Source organism: Sus scrofa, chromosome 9 (assembly GCF_054392235.1).
Source record: "Sus scrofa isolate SSC_HxYL_T2T_F1_AM1 chromosome 9, Sscrofa_HxYL_maternal_Yorkshire_Landrace_v2.0, whole genome shotgun sequence".
Classification (NCBI taxonomy): domain Eukaryota; kingdom Metazoa; phylum Chordata; class Mammalia; order Artiodactyla; family Suidae; genus Sus; species Sus scrofa.
Window position 1 is genome coordinate 355,260 of NC_139391.1, and position 19,365 is coordinate 374,624.

General features: G+C 45.5%; 1 protein-coding gene across 11 annotated transcripts in view; it reads left to right on the forward strand.

Moving 5' to 3' along the window:
• DENND5A (DENN domain containing 5A) overlaps positions 1-19,365 on the forward strand; it is an 89,299-nt gene that overhangs the window by 7,575 nt on the left and 62,359 nt on the right. The window lies entirely within an intron of this gene.

A 19,365-nucleotide genomic window follows, 5' to 3' on the forward strand; every position in this document is an offset into this window, starting at 1 on the left:
AGAGGCCTGGAGCGGGGGAAGAGGTGGGCACTTCCTCCTGTTGACTTCGTTCATCTGTGAGTGTGGGGTTCCTTTTCTATTTTCTCAAAATGTTTTTTGGCCACACACTTGGCATGGGGAAGTTCCCCAACCAGGGATGGAACCTGCGCTGCAGCAGCGCCTGGAGCCATGGCAGTGAGAATGCCAGATCCTCCTGAGCCTGCTGGTCATCAGGAAACTCCTGGGACTCCTTGTTTTCTAAACTGCTCCTAGTTGGCAAAACATAGCAGGAGTGCACATGTGTTTACAGTGGTCGCAGATTCAAAAATGGTCGGAGCTGGTCTGAGATAGACCAGCCACCACTTTTGACAGATGGTAATGATTAATACTTGTAAATGACTTTATATATAAAGTTTTAAAAAATATTTTCAGCCCCATTTGAAAATACGGTTTTTTCCCCACTATCACACAGCACGTTAGAAAGAACTGCTAGAATCCAGGTCTTCTGTCTGCTCTTCCACCGTTGATGAGGTTTTTCTTTGAAGGCGGTGTATTTGGGAAGACAGAAGCGGTGCTGCTCCTTGAGTAGCAGAGCTGTGGAGCGGCCTCTGTGATTCAGTCCCCAGCCACATTCTCCACAATGCAGAGGAGAAGCGCTGTTTTTTGAATTGTAGTTAAATCTTGTTGTTACTTTAAATATATATGTTTCTTGTCTCCCCACTCTTATCAGTTCTGGAAGTGGGTTTTTTTTTTTTTAGGACCAAATAGTTTCTGGGGCTTTATTTCTAAGAAGCTCTCTTTGTGTGGCTGTTTCAGGATGTTTTATACTTTTTGTCTGAGCTGTGTTTTCTTTGAAAAGAAAAAGAAAGGTTTGCATGTGTTAACCTTAGAAATCCCTCAGTGTAGCCTGCAATTTTTTGGTGGTTTTTTGTTGGGCGGTGGCTGTGAATTCTGGCATTACCGTATATATTTTTTTGCTTTGCTTTTTAGGGCGGTACCTGTGCCATATGGAAGCTCCCAGGCTAGGCATCGAGTTGGAGCTACAGCTGCTGGCCTACACCACAGCCATAGCAACTCAGGATCCGATCCTCACCTGAGACCTACACCACAGCTCACAGCAATGCTGGAGCTGTAACCCGCTGAGCAAGGCCAGGGATTGAACCTGAGTCCTCATGGATACGTGTTGGATTCGTTTCCACTGTGCCACAACGGGAACTCCCAAGATTTACCATATTCTTTGTAATGAAACGATTTGGCGACTGAGAAATGTTCAGGATTTTTAATGTCAGGAAGACAGAAGGAAATAATTTAGAAATGATAATCATAAGCCACGATTTCTAAGTGGATAAACCTAATTCATAACAAATTACATTCGTTTTCAAACATAATACTTTAGGGTTACTTTCCACGAACGTCAGAAGAATTGGTACCTGTCTCAGTTGTCGTCTCCACCATCCTTCTCTCTCTCTGTTTTTGTAGTTTTAGAATAATGGCTCTCTAACAGTGTTGTGAAGATAGGTATTAATTACAGTTATATTGTTGAGGAAAACCAGAGATTTCATTTTGAGTAAGTTAGGTGTCTCTTTTCTTGTTTTCCCCAGAATCTTTGATGATAAGCATTAATTTTTTTCCTTTTTTCTTGATTATAAAAACCATAGGTCATTGTATTATAAAAATTAAAACAGTCCAGAACTACGTTAAAAATTTTTCTTGTCCCAGAGTTGGGTAGGCAAATCTTAGCTTTGATAGAAGATGGTGCTTTACATAGTGGGTATTTGATAAAGATTTATATTTATGAAATGATAAAGGCTGCTTATAAACTAATTAATTAACCCTGGTTTGGCTGCCTCCATGTATATGGAAGTTCTTGGACCAGGAATGGAGTCTGAGCTGCATCAGCGATCTGTGCCATAGATGTGGCAGCACTGGATCCTTAACCCATGGCGCCACAGTGGAAACTCCTGTTTTGGAATTTTTAATTTATAAAGCTAAATTTTGTAATAGTTCTGATAAACTTGGAACTTTTTATAATTTATCTTATTGCTCTTTTTTCAGAGATCCTGGGTAGGAGTGATGCTTTCGAAGGATAATTATAGATTTCTTTTGTTTAGGAAAGTTGGTGAGTTTGCTACAGGTGTAAAGGGTAAAAAAATCTGTTTTGGAGGGTGTATTAGTTTCCTTCGGTGGCTGCAGCAGATTACCACCAACCGGGTGGCTTAAAACAATACTGATTATTTTTCCCTCTCTGTTGTGGAGACCAGAGTCCAAAGTGAAGATGTCAGCAGGCTGCATTCCTTCAGGGGCCCTTGGGGAGCATAACTGTTGGCCCCTCCCAGCTTCTGGCGGCTGCCAGCATTTCCTGGCTTCCAGCCACACCACTCACCTCACCGTCTCTGTGTCTTCTCCACGTGCCTGACTTGTAAGGATACTCGTCCTTGGACTTAGAGTCCACTCAGCTAATTCAGGATGATCTCCTCATCTCAAAATCTGTGATAACGTCGTATTTTCAAATAAGCTAGTATTCACAGGTGCTGGGGATTAAGATATGGACATTTTTTTGGAGGGGATACCATTCATCCCACTGCAGAGGGTCTAAAAGGTGGGTCTTGAATTTCTCCAAGTGTAAACAAGAAGCTGGAAGAAGAGAGAGGGAGAGCTGGAAGGAATCCCGAAGGCGGCAAGAACCCGATAGTGCCTTTGCTCTGTACTGTTACTACACTTGCTATTCAAGATGCCGTAGGATTTTTTTTTTCAATTGAAGTGCAGTTGATTTGTGCTGATGTGCTGTAGGATTTTAGGATAAAAATGACTCAGGAGCCAAAATTTTTAGTTATAGTTCATTTTATCAGTTTTCTCCATGTTTCAAGTGTCTTGTATTGTGTTAAGCTACCTTTGCTGCAGTGCAGGGTCACAGAGGTATTCTGTTTCCTTCTAAAGCCTTTATTGCTTTGCCTTTCACATTTAGATCTGCAGTCTCAGTGCTAACGTCCATAAACACTGTGCTTATAACACTGCTCTTTTCATTTGTTCTTATTTGGCCACCCTGCAGCATATGGAGTTCCCAGGCCGGGGATCAGATCCGAGCTGCATTTGCTACCGAGGCCACAGCTTCGGCAGTGCTCGATCCTTTAACCCACTGTTCCAGGCTGGGGATTGAACCTGCGTCCAGGGGCTGCAAAGGTGCCACAGATCCTGCTGGACCACAGTGGGGACTCCTATAACACTATTCTGCACTGCCTGAAAAAGCTCCCTGACCTGTGTGCGTGCGTGTGTGAGTGTGTGTGTGTGTGCGCGCGCGCGCGCTCCGCTGGTGTGTCGGCATCTGTCCATGCCATCTGTCAGCATTCTGCGAAGTGAAAGAGAAACATTTCTTGTCCTCTACAGCTGAAGTACAACAAGGCTTTGTTTTTTGTTTTTGTTTTTGTTTTGCTTTTTTTAGGGGGGGCGTACCTGCAGCATATGGAGGTTCTCAGGCTAGGGGTCCAATTGGAGTTGCAGCTGCCGGCCTGCGCCATAGCTGCACCACCACCAGATCCTTAACCCACTGAGTGAGGCCAGGGATCGAACCCGCGTCCTCATGGATACTAGTTGGGTTCATTACTGCTGAGCCATGGCAGGAACTCCCAACAAGGCTTTGATGTGACGATATAATGCTTTTAACACACATTTGTTAAAACAAATGCTAATCATTCTTCTGTGATTTAGTACCAAATGGTAAAATTTTAGTGGTTTAGGAAACTCTGTTAAAAAAACCCAAATCACTGTTGTCATAAAGGGTCTTAAGGGTGAAGAAAATTCATTTCTGTCGCTGAGGGTCACCCGACGGGAGCCTCCTCAGGTCTGAAGTCTCCTGTGCGCTCTGGGGAAGAAGCGGCTCTTGGTGCTTTCTTAGAAGCTGGGACTTGGAATTTTTTTTTTTTTTTTTTTTTTTTGCTATTTCTTTTGGGCCGCTCCCAGGGCATATGGAGGTTCCCAGGCTAGGGGTCGAATCGGAGCTGCAGCCCCTGGCCTACGCCAGAGCCACAGCAACGCGGGATCCGAGCCGAATCTGCAACCTACACCACAGCTCACGGCAACGCCGGATCGTTAACCCACTGAGCAAGGGCAGGGATCGAACCCGCGACCTCATGGTTCCTAGTCGGATTCGTTAACCACTGCGCCACGACGGGAACTCCTGGAATTTGGATTTAGGGACATGTCCGTGTTCCTGGCACAGCTACGCTTGGCACTCATCTTTGTGAAGCAGATATGTGTTGTCACTTTCATGCAGTAGAGGCTTCCTTTTCGGGAAGCATTTGGGAATTCACAGGGCATTTTGGTGTCTTGTTTTCATGATTCAGGATTTAGAGGTGACTCTTGCATGTATGGCTGTTTTCTGCCTCTTGTGTTCCTTACAGTTTTGTCCGGGGTGCTTTGCATGTATTTACACACTCAGTCCTCTCAAGAGGTCTATGAAATAGGTGTTATTGTCCCCACATTACAGATGAGGAAACAGATTTATAGACAGGGGGCCCTGGGCAGGTTACTTAAGATTCCCTGTGTCACGGAACTAGTATTGGAGCCTAGATCCGCCTGTTGTGCTTCTTTTGCTGTGGTGTCCACACCACAGGACTCGGTGCAGCACCTTCCCAGCCTCATCGGGATGAGATGCCCATTCAGCTTTGGGAGGCCCGTGTGCCTGGAGAGTGAGGTGCAGCTTTACTCCGATGTGTTCGTGAATTCCAAGAGGGGTTGGTTTTGAATGACTAATTTTTATGTCCCTGTAGCACTTAGCCTAGAGCAGCGTGAGACACAGCAAGAACTCAGGGAGGGTTAGTAGCATGGGGTGGACAGGCTCCCTATGCCACGGTGGCAGAAGCAGCCATAAAAAAGACCAAAAAAAAAAAAAGAAAAACAGTCTCGAGAGTCATGTCTACCTCTAACCTCTCTTTTTCTTGATCTTACGCCGGACCTGAGGTTTCTCACATTTGGTTGTGGTTTATTAATGTAGAGAAATTGCTTTTTTTCCTCCGCATGCTCTTAACTATTGAAAAAACTTTTGGAAACAATTTTTAAAAAATTATTAAAACCAGAAGTTCTTGTCGTGCCACAGTGGAAATGAATCCAACTAGGAACCATGAGGTTGCGAGTTTGATCCCTGGCCTCGCTCAGTGGGTTAAGGATCCAGTGTTGCTGTGAGCTGTGGTGTAGGTCACAGATGCGGCTCGAATCTGGTGTGCCTGTGGGTGTGGTGTAGGCTGGTGGCTACAGCTCTGATTAGACCCCTAGCCTGGGGAACCTCCATATGCTGTAGGTGCGACCCTTAAAGCAAAAAAAAAAAAAAAAAAAAAAAAAAAAAAAATTAAAACCATTATGTAGTACCTACCTCTAGGTCCGCTCAGTGATCGAAAAGCTAGTTTCAAACATTTATGAGATGGCGTTCCTGTCATGGATCAGGGGAAACGTATCCAGCTAGGAACCATGAGGTTGCGGGTTTGATTCCTGGCCTCGCTCAGTGGGTTAAGGATCCGGTGTTGCTGTGAGCTGTGGTGTAGGTCGTGGATGCAGCTCAGATCCCACATTGCTGTGGCTGTGGTGTAGGCCGGTGGCTACAGCTCCAACTCAGCCCCTAGCCTGGAACCCTTCATATGCCACGGGTGCAGGCCTAAAAAAGCAAAAGGATCAGGATTTTCTAGAGGTACTAGTAGTATGGTTATGTTAAAAGAAAAAAGATCTTATTTTTTAGATACATATCGAAATACTGTATATAAAATATGTCTGGATTTGCTTTAAGATAGTTTGCTGGAGTTCCCATCGTGGCGCAGTGGTTAGCGAATCCGACTAGGAACCATGAGGTTGCGGGTTCAGTCCCTGCCCTTGCTCAGTGGGTTAAGGATCTGGCGTTGCCGTGAGCTGTGGTGTAGGTTGCAGACGCGGCTCGGATCCTGCGTTGCTGTGGCTCTGGTGTAGGCCGGTGGCTACAGCTCTGATTAGACCCCTAGCCTGGGAACCTCCATATGCCGCAGGAGCGGCCCAAAGAAATAGCAAAAAGCCAAAAAAAAAAAAAAAAAAAAAAGATAGTTTGCTGTGGGATGTACAAGCATAAGTGAAACTGGGCAGGCATTGATATTTGTTGAAACTGGGTGACGCATACATGGAAATTCATTGTATTTTTCATAGTGAAACGTAAGAAAAAGCTTACATATTCGGCCCTTCTCCCCCGCGTTTATAAAATTATAACTGGAGTTTTAAAAATTTTCAAAGATCTGTTATTGGCAATTATAACTTCTGATTGCCTTGTAGTAATTAGAAATACAACTTGGGGCTAAGACAGGCATGGCTCACTTTATTGCAGTCTCATTATTGGGCTTCACAGACGTTGCATCTTTACAAAGTGGAGGTTTCTGTCAGCCCCGCACTGAGGTCTGTCAGCTCTTATTTTTCCAATAGTATTTGCTCACTTCATGTCTCTGTGTAACATTTTGGTAATTCAGTCAATGTTTCAGTATTTTCATTGTTATATTTTTATGGCTATCTGTGATTAGTGATTTTTTTTTTTTTTTTTTTTTTTTTTGTCTTTTTAGGGCCATACCTGCGGCATATGGAGGGTCCCAGGCTAGGGGGCGAATCACAGCTTCTGGCCTTCGCCACAGCCACAGCCACAGCCATGCCAGATCCGAGCCGCATCTGCGACCTACAGCACAGCTGACGGCTATGCCAGACCCTTAACCCACTGAGTGGGGCCAGGGATTGAACCCGAGTCGTCATCGATGCTAGTTAGGTTTGTTACTGCTAAGCCACAGTGGGAACTGCTGAAGTATTTTTTAATTAAGATGTGTACTTTTTTAAGACATAATGCTATTGCACACCTCGCTAGACGATGGTATAGTAGAAACATAACTTGTATATGCATTGAGAAGCCAGAAAATTTGTGTGACTCACTCTTGCTGTGTTGTGATTTTTTTTTTTTTCCCGGGGGTGGGGGCACACCCATGCCAAATGGAGGTTCCCAGGCTGATGGTTTAATCGGAGCTACAGCTGCCAGCCTACACCACAGCTCACAGCAACGCAGGATCCTCAACCCACCGGATCAGAAGTGAGACCAGGGATCAAACCCACAACCTCATGGTTCCTGAGGATTCGTTTCTGCTGCGCCACGACAGGAACTCCGAGGTGGTACTTGACTGCTCTCAACTCTGAAGTTCAAGAGACTCTCTCTAGTGCAGTGGTCGTGAAGAACATTGGGCGGGTCAGTGGAGGGGTTTCTCCTCCCGTTTTGCCGTGTGCCTGTTGGTGACATTACCTCTGAGCCAGTTTTTTTTCTTTCTTTCCTTTTTTTTTGGGGGGCAGTTTTCTTATCTGTAAAATCCCTCAGGGTTGTGATGAAGCTAATGAAATAACATACTATGTGAAAATGTTCTCAAGAGATTCCAGGTGGTATATACATTTTTTCTTTTTTTTCTTTCTTTTTATATCATCTTTTTGTCTGTCTAGGGCCACACCTGAGGCACATGGAGGTTCCCAGGCTAGGGGTCCAATCAGAGCTGTAGCTGCTGGTCTACACCACAGCCACAGCAACGCTGGATCCAAGCTGCATCTGCAGCCTACACCACAGCTCATGGCAACGCCAGATCCCTAACCCACTGAGCAAGGCCAGGGGTTGAACCCGCAACCTCAGGGTTCCTAGTCGGATTCATTTCTGCTGCGCCATGACGGGAACTCCTGTTTTTTCTTTGCTTAATTCAAGGTTTCTCATTTCATACCATGCAAAGAGAGGGGGAAGTGTGCGGGGTCGGATGTGGATAAAATGGGAGGTTTGGGTTCATGAAGCTGACCTTTGGTGGAGGAATGCTTTTAATTTTTTATTTTTTTTTTCTTTTGTCTTTTTAGGGCTGCACCTGCGGCATATGGAGGTTCCCAGGCTAGGGGTTGAGTTGGAGCTGTAGCCACCAGCCTATGCCATAGCCACAGCAACGCAGGATCCTTAACCCACTGAATGAGGCCAGGGATTGAACCTGAGACTTCATGGATACTAGTTAGATTTGTTTCTGCTGAGCCAAGAGGGGGACTCCCAATTTTCTGCGATTTGAAGAAGATACATAGATGAGTTCGACAGTGAGAGCTTTAAGGAAAGGATCTGTATTTTCTTCTTTGGAAATCTTTGCAAAAATATGGAGAATGGGCGTATTGGGTGAGCAGAAATCTAGGAAGGGGGAAATTGTTTTAAAATTTTCTTTGTGAAGAGCCCCTGCTTTCCTCACTTACGGTGATTTGGGAAGGAAGAGCAATGCTGACGCTAAGGCTAGAGTCTTGGTAGATTTTTCACTATAAGGTAGTATTGGGCGATGAATTTCACATTCTTTTCCTCCCAGGAGGCTTTTAGGAACAAGGCAGGGAGTGATGGCTGTTTTCATAGCCACATTACTCTCGATTAGCTATGCGAATCCCTTGTAGGTGATGCATCGGGACTCCTACAGTGGTTTTGGCTTTGAGTTAGTTTCATTCGTTTCAGTTTTCAAATACTGTGCTAATACTGTATAACTTTTAATAACATGTTTCTTTGGTTTAAAAGGAATACATGACATGGTAGTCTTCTAGTGTTCACCTTTAAATTGGTGCATAAAAATAGGAATTTTTTTCTAGTCTATGTCCTTGTACTTATTTAATAGTGTTAAGACATTTGTTATTGCAGTATAGAATTACTAATTTAGGAATTTAGCATTCTAAATCCTAGTTTAAGAAAATCTCTTTTTGATGTATACATAGCCGACAGGCACATGAAAAAATGTTCAACATCAATAATTATTAGAAATATGCAAATAAAAACTACAGTGGGGGAAGTTCCCATGTGGCACAGCAGGTTAAGGATCCAGTGTTGCTGCTGCTGTGGCGTGGGTTTGATCCCTGGCCCAGGAACTTCCACATGCCAAGGGTGCGGCTGAAAGAGAAAACAACCCCAAACAAACAAAAACTACAATGAAGTATCACGCCAGTTAGAAAGGCCATCATCAGAAAGTCTATAAATAATAACTGCTAGAGAGGGTGTGGAGAAAAAGGAACCTTCTACACTGTTGATGGGAATGTAAATTGGTACAACCACTATGGAGAATAAGATGAAGGTTCCTAAAAAAACCAAAAGTAGTTACCATATGATCCTGTCATCCCACTCCTGGGCATATGTCTGGAGAAAACTCTAATTTGAAAAGACACTTGCAATCCAGTGTTCATAAGTGCTCTATTCACAACAGCCAAGACATGAAAACAACTTGAGTGTCCATGAACAGGAGAAGGGACAAAGAAGATGTGGTGTATATACACAGTGGAATATTACTTAGCCCTAAAAAAGAATGAAATAATGCCATTTGCAGCAACATGGATGGACCTACAGATTATCATTCTGTGTGAAGTTAGGTCAGGCAGAGAAAGACAAATAACATACATTATTGCTTATATATGGAATCCAAAAAAGTGATACAGGTGAATTTATTTACAAAACAAAAGTAGACTCCCAGACATGGAAAACAAACTTATGGTTACCAAAAGGGAAAGGGAGGAAGGGATAAATTGGGAATTTGGGATTAACAGATACACACTACTGTATATAAAACAGATAAACAACAAGCACCTACTGTAAAGCACAAGGGGTTATATTCAGAATCTTATAATAACCCATAATGGAAAAGAATATGAAAAAGAATATGTATTTATACACATATATATGTGGTATGTAGTATGTACAACTGAATCACTTCGTCGTATATCTGAAACATTGTAAATCAACTATACTTCAACTATGCTCACAAATATATTGTCAGCAAACCATCATTTTTGCAGTTTACGGGAAAGTTATGTCATAGGTACTTAAGAACATCCGTTTCTTTGCTTCTTTTAGTGTTTTTTTGTTTTTTGATTTAAATTTTTTTTTTTTTTTTTTTTTTTGTCTTTTCTAGGGCTGCACCCACGGCATCTGGAGGTTCCCAGGCTAGGGGTCTAATCGGAGCTGTAGCCACCGGCCTATGCCAGAGCCACAGCAACGCCAGATCCGAACCACATCTTCGACCTGCACCACAGCTCACGCCAGTGCCAGATCCTTAACCCACTGAGCGAGGCCAGGGATCGAACCCACAACCTCATGGTTCCTAGTTGGATTCGTTAACCACTGAGCCATGACAGGAACTCCTGATTTAAATTTTTAACATGATTTTTCTTATATGCCATCTTATTTTTTTGTGGTGGGTATGATACAAATCACAGAATTAATTGAAGGACCACTGTCTTCAGGATGTCTTCTGAAGTCACATTCACTAGGCTGCTGCTGCTGCTTCTTTTTTTCTGGCCTCGCCCATGGCATGCCGAAGTTCTCAGGCCGTAGCAGTGACAACGCCAACACTAGGCACCAGGGAACTCCCTCACTAGGCTTTTTGAGTGCTTTAACTGTGACTTTCTCTCCTTTTGTTTCTACACGATCATACCTAGTTAGGAAAACTGTGATAATCTTCATTCGTCTCCCTGTCACTTCTCTTTGAGATTCGCAGTATCTGAAAGATTGTTTTTGTGAATCTGATGTGGCTTGTCCCTTGGACGAGACCTGTAATGGGTAACAGTAAGCGGTGGCTTGTCGTCGTTTTTGGTTCACAGGTCGCTTTGAGAACCTGGTCCGCAGTGTGGATCCCAGCTCCGTCAGGCTGGGTCTTGGCTTGGCAGGCCTGTTGTAGAGCTAATACTTTTTCTCGGAGTCACCCTTCGCGATGCTCTCATGTGATAGGTCCAGTTTCCTACACCCTGTGTACATCCTTCTTGGTTAATCTTAGTTTTGGCAGAGCACCTTTTAAATTCGGCACTTTTGTTTTTTGTTTTTTTTTAAACAACTTTATTGAGATTTAATTTACGTACCATCAAGTCCATATTCCCCCCCTGCAGGCAGCTAGAAATCACCTTCCTCTTTCTGTAGATTTGCTTATTCTGGCTGTTTTGTTTAAATGGAATATAATTTTAAAAACCTCTTAAATAAACTTTGTAGAATAGATTTAAGTTTACAGAAGAGTTGTGAAGACAGTACTGGCAGTCCCTCTCTATCCCACACTCAGTTTCCCTGGTAGTAACACCTTACATTCCTGTGCTGCACTTGTCACGAATAGGAAGCCGATATTGACACATTATTTGTATTAGTTAAACTGTGGGTCTGTTTTCATCTGCTCTGCTGGGTCTTTGGAGAGCATTTTCCGTTTGGGGATCTGTTCCCTTCATTTCTGGGAAATTTTGTTGAATTATTTTATTGATAAGATATTCCCCTTTACTTTCTCTGTTCTCTCTTTATGGGCTTCTGTTATTTGGCTGTTAGACTTCCTGGACTGACTATACTTTACTCATATTTGCTTAGTTTTGTGTAACTCTCTTTCTGTTCCAGCATTCCATTCAGGGTGGCATATTGTAATTAGTTTATGTCTCCTTAGGTTCCTTTTAGCTGTAACAAAATCTCTCAGACTTTCTTCCTTTTTGATGACTTTGATGGTTTTGAAGAATATTGGTCAGCTGTTTTGTAGAATGTCCCACAGTTGGGATGGGTGTGATGTTTTTCTTCATGACCAGACTGGGGTTATGGTTTTTGAGAGGAAGCCTACAGAGGTAAAGTGCTGCTTTTGTCATATTATATCAAGAACAGATGGACACGCTCCACCTGCCTTCTTTATGTTACAGCAGGAGTCTGCACCTTTTCATTGCCAGCACCCACTCTTTCTCTTATTATCCATTGTGAAGAATCAACCTTCGGTTTCTTTGGGTTGGAGGAGGCCAGAAGGAGTGGGAGAGGTAGAGGGTGGGATGCAGTGGGGTCCAGCTGGCTCTCTTTTTAAAATTGAAATATAACTTCGTGTAACATAGCTGTGCCGTTTTAAAGTGCACACTTTCGTGGTTTTTAGTGTATTTACTGTGTTGTGCAACCACCGCTCTCTCAGTTCCAAAACATCTCCATCGTCTCCCACAGAAAATGCATACCTGTTAGCAGCTAATCCACTGGCAGGCACTTTCTGCCTCTATGAATATGCCTTTTCTAGACATTTCATATATGTGAAATTATACGACACGTGGCCTTTTGTGTCTGGCTTCTTTCTCTTAGCATAATGTTTTCAAGTTGCGTTTGTGTGGCAGCATGTAACAGTCCTTCATTTCTTTTTATAGCCAAATAATGTTCCATTGTGTAGTTACACAACCTTTTGTTTATCTGTTCATGAGCTGAGGCCAGCTGGTTCTTGGACTTTCAATCAGTCCTTCTGTTTTTAGCCCCATCTTAATCCCTGCTTCTGTAAGTATCTGACGTGACAAGTTCCTGGGCGTTTAGCAAGTTTGGTTTTATGTCAGCTTTCTTAAGTCTACTGTCATCAACCACCCTTCCGTCTGCTTTTCAGCTTCTAACGTTTTGTTGCTATTTCTCTCACTTTCATTTTGCAGGTTTGTGGCTCCCCAGCTATGCTACTGTTCCGGTGGGATTCTGGGGAGGGAGAACCAGCAGAGGGAGAACGAAGCCTGCACTAAGCCTGCCTTCAGGGCACAGTGTGAACGGTAGAACTTCCATGCTTAGGCTGACTCTAGGCCTAGCAATCGTTAAGTCATGGACCGATCAAGCTGGAAAACCTTTGCTGATCCTTAACTAGTTTCTTTGTCTTTACGGTCAGGAAAGTGAGACCCACAGACTCAGTAAATTGTTTACGGTCTTACAGCTAGTAGCCAAGGTGGGACCTTGACTTTCTCTCCTGCCTTCTAGGCTTGTTGCTAACACTTAATTTAGGCTGATTATTTCAGAAATTGGTATTGCGTGTTCATGACAGCACTATTCACAATAGCCAAGACATGCAAGCAACCTAACCGTGCAGCAACAGGTGCGTGGATAGAGAGAATGTGGTGCATGTGTACAGTGGAATACCAGTCAGCCACAAAAAGAATGAAATAAAGCCATTTGCAGCAGCATGGATGGGTCTAGAGATTCTCATACTCTGTGAAATCAGACAAAGAAGGACAAACACCATAGATGTCACTTATGTGTGGAATCTAAAATAGGACACAAATGAACTTATTTATAAACCAGGAATAGACTCGCAGACAGAAAACCAATTTATGGTCACCAAAGGGGAAAGGGTGGGGGAGGGAACATTAGGAATTTCGGATTAGCAGATACAAACTACTGTATGTAAAATAAACAAGTCCTACTGTATAGCACAGGACACTCTGTTCAGTATCTCTTAAACTGTAATGGGAGTTCCCGTAATGGCTCAGCGGAAACGAATCTGACTAGGATCCATGAGGACGCAGGTTCAGTCCCTGGCCTCGCTCAGTGGGTTAAGGATCTGGCATTGCTGTGAGCTGTGCTGTAGGTCGCAGATGTGGCTCGGATCTGGTGTTGCTGTGGCTGTGGCGTATGTAGGCTGGCAGTTAAAGCTCTGATCAGACCCCTACCCTGGGAACCTCCATATGCTGCCAGCGCACCCCCCCCCCCCGCAAAAAAAAGAGAGGAAAAAAACGTAATGGTAAAGAGTATGAAAAAGAATGTTAAAAAAAAAAAAATTGGTATTGAGCTGATCAAGGGGACCATTGTGCAGGTTTGGGCTCTGCTCCTTCCTACTCAGAGATTCCAGTCCAGTGCATTTGCCTAAACTGGGTTTTCGGAGGGCTTAGCTCCGGAGGAAAGTGCCTGGGTACACATAGAGCTTCTGGAAGCCCTCACTCTGCTTAGGAAAGTATGTGTATTTCCAACTCACAGGGCTCAGTTCCTTAGGCTGGTCTGAAAAACCGTGAATTTGACAGCGTGTCGCTTCCCTCACGAAACCGAGCAAGTTGCAGATCTAAGGTCAAGACATTGGCTCAACAGACAGGTGTCCTGCAGTGTCTTCAATGGCTGCCCGGCTGCCGAAGCTCTGTCTCGGCTGTGGCCTGGAGGTTTGGAGTAGTCCGATCTGGATAGGTTCTCAAACCTCGGTCTTGTTAAAACTGGGTGCCTGAGGCGTTCGGCCACCTGGGCCTGCTAGGTTCACGCGCTGGACGAAGCGCGGCGCCTGGAAGCTGTCAGGCAGCAGGCAGGGCGTCGGTAGAAGGGATGGCCATTTACACGAGGCTGAAGTTACCTGACACGTCGAGAGAGAGAAGTGGGAGGGACGGGGGGTCTGGGGTTAGTAGATGCAAACTGTTGCTTTGGGAGTGGATCAGCAGTGAGGTCCTGCTGTGCAGCACAGGGAACTCTACCCAGTCACCTGTGATGGACTGGGATGGAGGATAATGAGAGAAAAAGAAGGCATATGCATGTGTGACCAGGTCCCTTTGCTGTACAGAAAATTGACAGAACACTGTAAACCAACTACAATGGCAAAAATAAAAAATCATTAAAAAAAAGAAAGTGAACAAGTATGCCTCAGGGGAACACGTAATAGGTGGTTTTCATTGCTCTTTCATTGAAGGGCCTGGTAAACAGCTTTCCTGGGTTAGACAGTACCTTAGGAGAGACCCTGAGGCTTGTCCGCCGTGCTGGATGAAGGCCTGAGCACCTGACCCCTGAGTGCCCTGGGCCCGCAGTGACGTGGCCTGAAGGAGCCCTCGCCTTCTCCCTTCACGCTGCAGGAGCGGTCCCCGTACCTCCGTTCGATGGGCGCAGGAGATGAGAGCGAGAATGATGCATGCGGTGCAAGAGGGTTTTCTTTAGCTGCCCGAACTCTGCTTGCTCGTTTTCCTGTATTTTTGTAAAGCTGTCTCTAAAAAGCGCCGACTGTAGTGCAGTAGGCATCTAGAAGTCAGAGCGGTGTTGATCTAGAAGTTGGCGTCCCCTTCTCTTACTGGCCAGAGATGAGAAAAGACGAGCTCTGATTTGCACCAGGGTCCGGGGATTATCTGGAAGACAGGCGGAATTGAAATGCTGGGGCAGCACGTGGCTGAAAGTAAAACTCAAGCTGGTGTTTCAACATGTACCAAAAATTAAAGTGTGGCAGTTCCTGTCGCGGCTCAGTAGTGTCCATGAGGATGCAGGTTCAATCCCCTGCCTCGCTCAGTGGGTTTAGGATCCGGCATTGCTGTGAGCTGTGGTGTAGGTCGCAGACAGGGCTTGGATCCAGCGTTGCTGTGGCTGTGGCGTAGGCCGGCAGCTGTAGGTCGCATTCGACCCCTAGCCTGGGAACCTCCATATGCTGAGGGTGAGGCCCTAAAAAGCAAAAACAAAAAAAGAAAAAAACAAAACCGAAGAGTGAGTTGGTAGTAATACTGTTCTTATGGGCAGTTTCAGAAATGTTTGTGAAAGGAAAGGTAGAGTGATGTCATCTTTTTTTGCTTGTTTTTTTCTTTTTAGGGCTGCACTCAGCTAGGGGTCGAATCAGAGCTGATTCGTTGTGTACAGTAAGTTGTAGAGACTCTGGATTCTGTCACCTTCCTTCAAAGATCACTGAATCTTGTTTGCTTTCTTAAACCATTCTCCTGCAGTGAGCAGCAGCTTAAACCTCGGTTCAGTTCTTTTAGCCCTAACTCAGATCCGCTGTTTGGGATCTGTGGTTCAGGGGTTAGCCAGAGATTTGTGTAGAGTTTATATGCAATTAGGGGCACCCCCTTTTTGGCTCTCTCTTGAATTTCCCTCCCTCACTTCCCAGCTGTTGTGATGGCTTTAAAGTCAGTCCTCTGATTCCTCAAGCTAGCAAGATGATGAATTTTTTTTTTTTTTTTTGTCTTTCTGCCTTTTCTAGGGCTGCTCCTGCGGCATATGGAGGTTCCCAGGCTAGGGGTCAAATCGGAGCTGAAGCCACCAGCCTATGTCACAGCCACAGCAACACTGGATCCGAGCTGCGTCTGTGACCTACACCACAGCTCACAGCAACACCAGATCCTTAATGCACCGAGCAAGGCCAGGGATCGAACCCACAACCTCATGGTTCCTAGTCGGATTCGTTAACTGCTGGGCCACGACGGGAACTCCAGATGATGAATCTTTAATCTGAATTTTAGCCACCTCTCATGGCACGGATGGGGACCTGCCCTGCCAAAAGCCGTATAAAGGGGTCGCTTGTCCACTGTTAACTTTTTCCAAGAATTGTCCCCGTATCCCCTTTCATTCTCAAGGACCTTCAGGTAGTTGTTTTTAGCATTGTGTCCAGAGTTGGTAATTTTCTGCAGGAGAGTGGTCTCGTAGGAGTTCCTCTGCCGTGTCTGAAAGCAGACCGTCCGTCACACAAGTGCAGCATGTCAACCGCTCTGTTGGCAGAGTCAGGGTGTTTTGTCTCCAGCTGCTGTTTCACAGATATTAACATCCTCCTCCCTGCCTCCTCCAAGGGACCAGATATAAAAATCTCCTTGGCTCTCTTTTTTTTAACTTCAAATTTTATGTAAAGCTCCTTTAGAGTATCCCAACTCTGATGACCAACATTGAAAATTTGAAATTTTCCTTTTACTTGGTGTATCTAATCTGAAATGTGTCCCGTAGACAACTTCCCAGGAAATGATAGTTCCTTTTATTTTGCTTGAATCTAAGCTAACACTGTGTTCTGGAGAAGCTTTGTGTGGTTCAGCATAAACCAGCTTAAGATTTGACCGTATTGGATGTTTCTCATGTTGCTGTTTGGGGACCTATCTTTTCATAGCTGTTGTCCCATTTTAAAACTATCACTGTTTCCCACAGATGTAATACATTTTATAAATGTGCAACTTCAAGATTTTGGTGAACATTTTCTGATGACCTTACAGAGAACTTCAGACAGGAGTTTTAAGGATGTTATTATTTTTTTCTTTTATAACTTGTTCACCTGCATGTGTAAAACAATCAACATAGGCTTCTCATGGTAAGAAAGGAGAAAATAATGTCCTATATTGGGCCGTCATAAACCTGGAAAGCAATTACTTTTAGACTGTACATGCATTTTGATTTAGACTGTAAGAAAACCTGTCTTTTTAGGTTAACCTTTAAGTGGTCAAAATAATTTCTGTTCAAGTTAGGAGAGACATTTGGAGCTGTGGTTTTTAACTTTTTTGGGTCACGAGAGCCTTTGAGATCTGATGGAGATTGTGTTCTCCCCCCCAGAAAAATGCAAATGTCTTTATACAAAATTTTGAATCCTTTCAGGGAGTTTAGAGGTGCCTTTGAAGCTTCTCAGCATAAGCTTCCCTCATCCAGGGTTCTTCACATCAGGCTAGTACCAACAGGCTAACAGCAGGACAAGTGTCAGTTTGTTTCTGGCTCGGCCAAAGCAGAACAAGTCAACAAAGAACCTGTTAGAAGTCCTTGTAAGGCATGCAGGCTTCAAAAGAATCTGTCATGATTTCAACTCTGCTTTCCAGGGGCAGATTCCTGAAGACAGACTGATACCTAGGGGACCGATTTTTAATTTGCTCTTAGAAATGGGCCTTAGTTCTGAGATCTAGATCTGCTGACAGTTGTGCTGGGCCCGTATTAGTTGTTGTTTCTGGGACAGTTGTGGTTGTGATGTCCTATTCCGGATATTGTTTGAATTTCCAAAGGCCTAAATGTTGAGCATCAAAGGGCCTGTGGTGCGTGTACAGGCTTCAGGAGGTAGTTTTTAGAGTCAGCGCCCTGGGTCTCTGCGGCTCATTCTCTAAAAACTCAGCCCTCAGTGAATGAAGAAGGATGGAGAGTTTTTAATAAAAAGGTCGTAGGTGTGTGATCTCCGACCTCTGCTACTCTCCTGACACCCTTCCTAGGGCGGCCGCGATGAACACGACCTGTTCTCGGGGCCCTGGCACCCCTTCGTGATGCGCTGCCTCTCCGCTCGTGGCGAAAACCCCGAGTCGCTCGCTGCTGCTTGCTGGTCCAGTCGAGCACGCAGAGGACTTTTTCTGCCTGGGACCCTGCGTTGTGCCTTTTCTAGCAAGATTTCCTTCCTCGGGTGTTAAGGAAGGAGCAGGGAGAGGATCGGGTGCTGGGGACGGGGAGCGGACCTGGGCTCCCTGTGGTTTGGGGCGCCCTCCTTTCTGTCTACACGGCAGGCGGTCTCCGTATGTTCGCCTCTGGCTCAGGGCCCTTTCAAACTCTCCCCTTAAATAGCCCCGTTTCATGCTCTGAATCTCTTCACGTCTGAGAGGGACCTTGGGACGTCGGCTCCTCTGCAGCCTTACCTCGGGGCCCTGGCTCGGGGCCCTGGCTCGGGGCCCTGACTCGGGGTCGGTCCGCGCATCAGGCGGTTTTTACCCGGGGGCTTTCCAGCCTGCCTGGGAAGACCTGAGCAAACTGACGCAAGCAGCTTAGAGGCAGGAATAGGTATCTTTTCTCAGAACTGGATGTGGTTTAAACACGCTTTCCGAGAATGGCCGACTCTAGACAAGATCTCGTGTCAGCGGCTTGCTGCTGAGCCGCTGCCCGGTGGGCGAGGCTTGCCGTCGGGGGCCACGCTGTGCGGGTGCCCGTCGGAGCCCTGGCACGGGCTCTCCACAGCCGCGGGGCTGCATCGCTGCCGAGATTACCAGCCGCCTGCTGATTTCGCCTGTCTTCTTTAGTGAAGACTATCGGATGTATTTCGAGAGGTGAAATTTGCTGGAAAAGAGTTGCAAAAAATCAGTTTGGAAGAAGGAATCGGAAGCGAGAGGAATTGAGATGGTGAAACTCGCTTTACTAACAGAAGGGCGGTTGGGTCTTGCTGGGCATTGGAAATTGTGAGTGAGTGGGCTTCTGCTGCTGAAGGAAAACCTGAGAGAAAATGAAAGCGAAGGTTTTCATTAGAAAAGCAGTAACTTTCTGACGGGTCAGTGTTAGTTTCTGGAACACGTTCCTCAGAGTTGGTAATAAACTCCTTTCTGGAGACTCTTGAGATGCCACCGGGCGATTCCGAGTGAAGCGTCACCTGACGTGAGGTTTATCCCAGCCCCGGGTTGGTGCGGGTCGCACCTTCCTTAACGACCCCCAGCCCGTTTAGGTTCCAAGCCAACTTAGAAAAACTCAAGTTGGCACAGAATTTATCCGATGCGCAGCACGCGTGGACAGGGCCCTGTGCGCGGGCTCGGAGTGGTTGGAGCTCGTGGGCTGGCGCCTCCCAGACGAGGGCCTCCCGGGGGGCTGTTGTTGTGTGTGTGTGTGTGTGTGTGTGTGTGTGTGTTTTTCATACCATTTCTTGGGCCGCTCCTGTGGCATGTGGAGATCCCCAGGCTAGGGGTCGAGTCGGAGCTGGAGCCACCAGCCTACACCACAGCCACAGCAACGGGGGATCCGAGCCATGTCTGCAACCTACACCACCGCCCACGGCAACACTGGATCCTTAATCCACTGAGCAAGGCCAGGGATCGAACCTGCAACCTCATGGTTCCTAGTCTCTTCCTTAACCACTGCGCCACGATGGGAACTCCTGTGTGTGTTCTTTCTCCTGTACGTTGGCGGTGTGATGGCTGAGGACAGGCGTTTCATCCGGTTCTTCGTGATCCTGCGGTCCCTCAGGCCCTTGT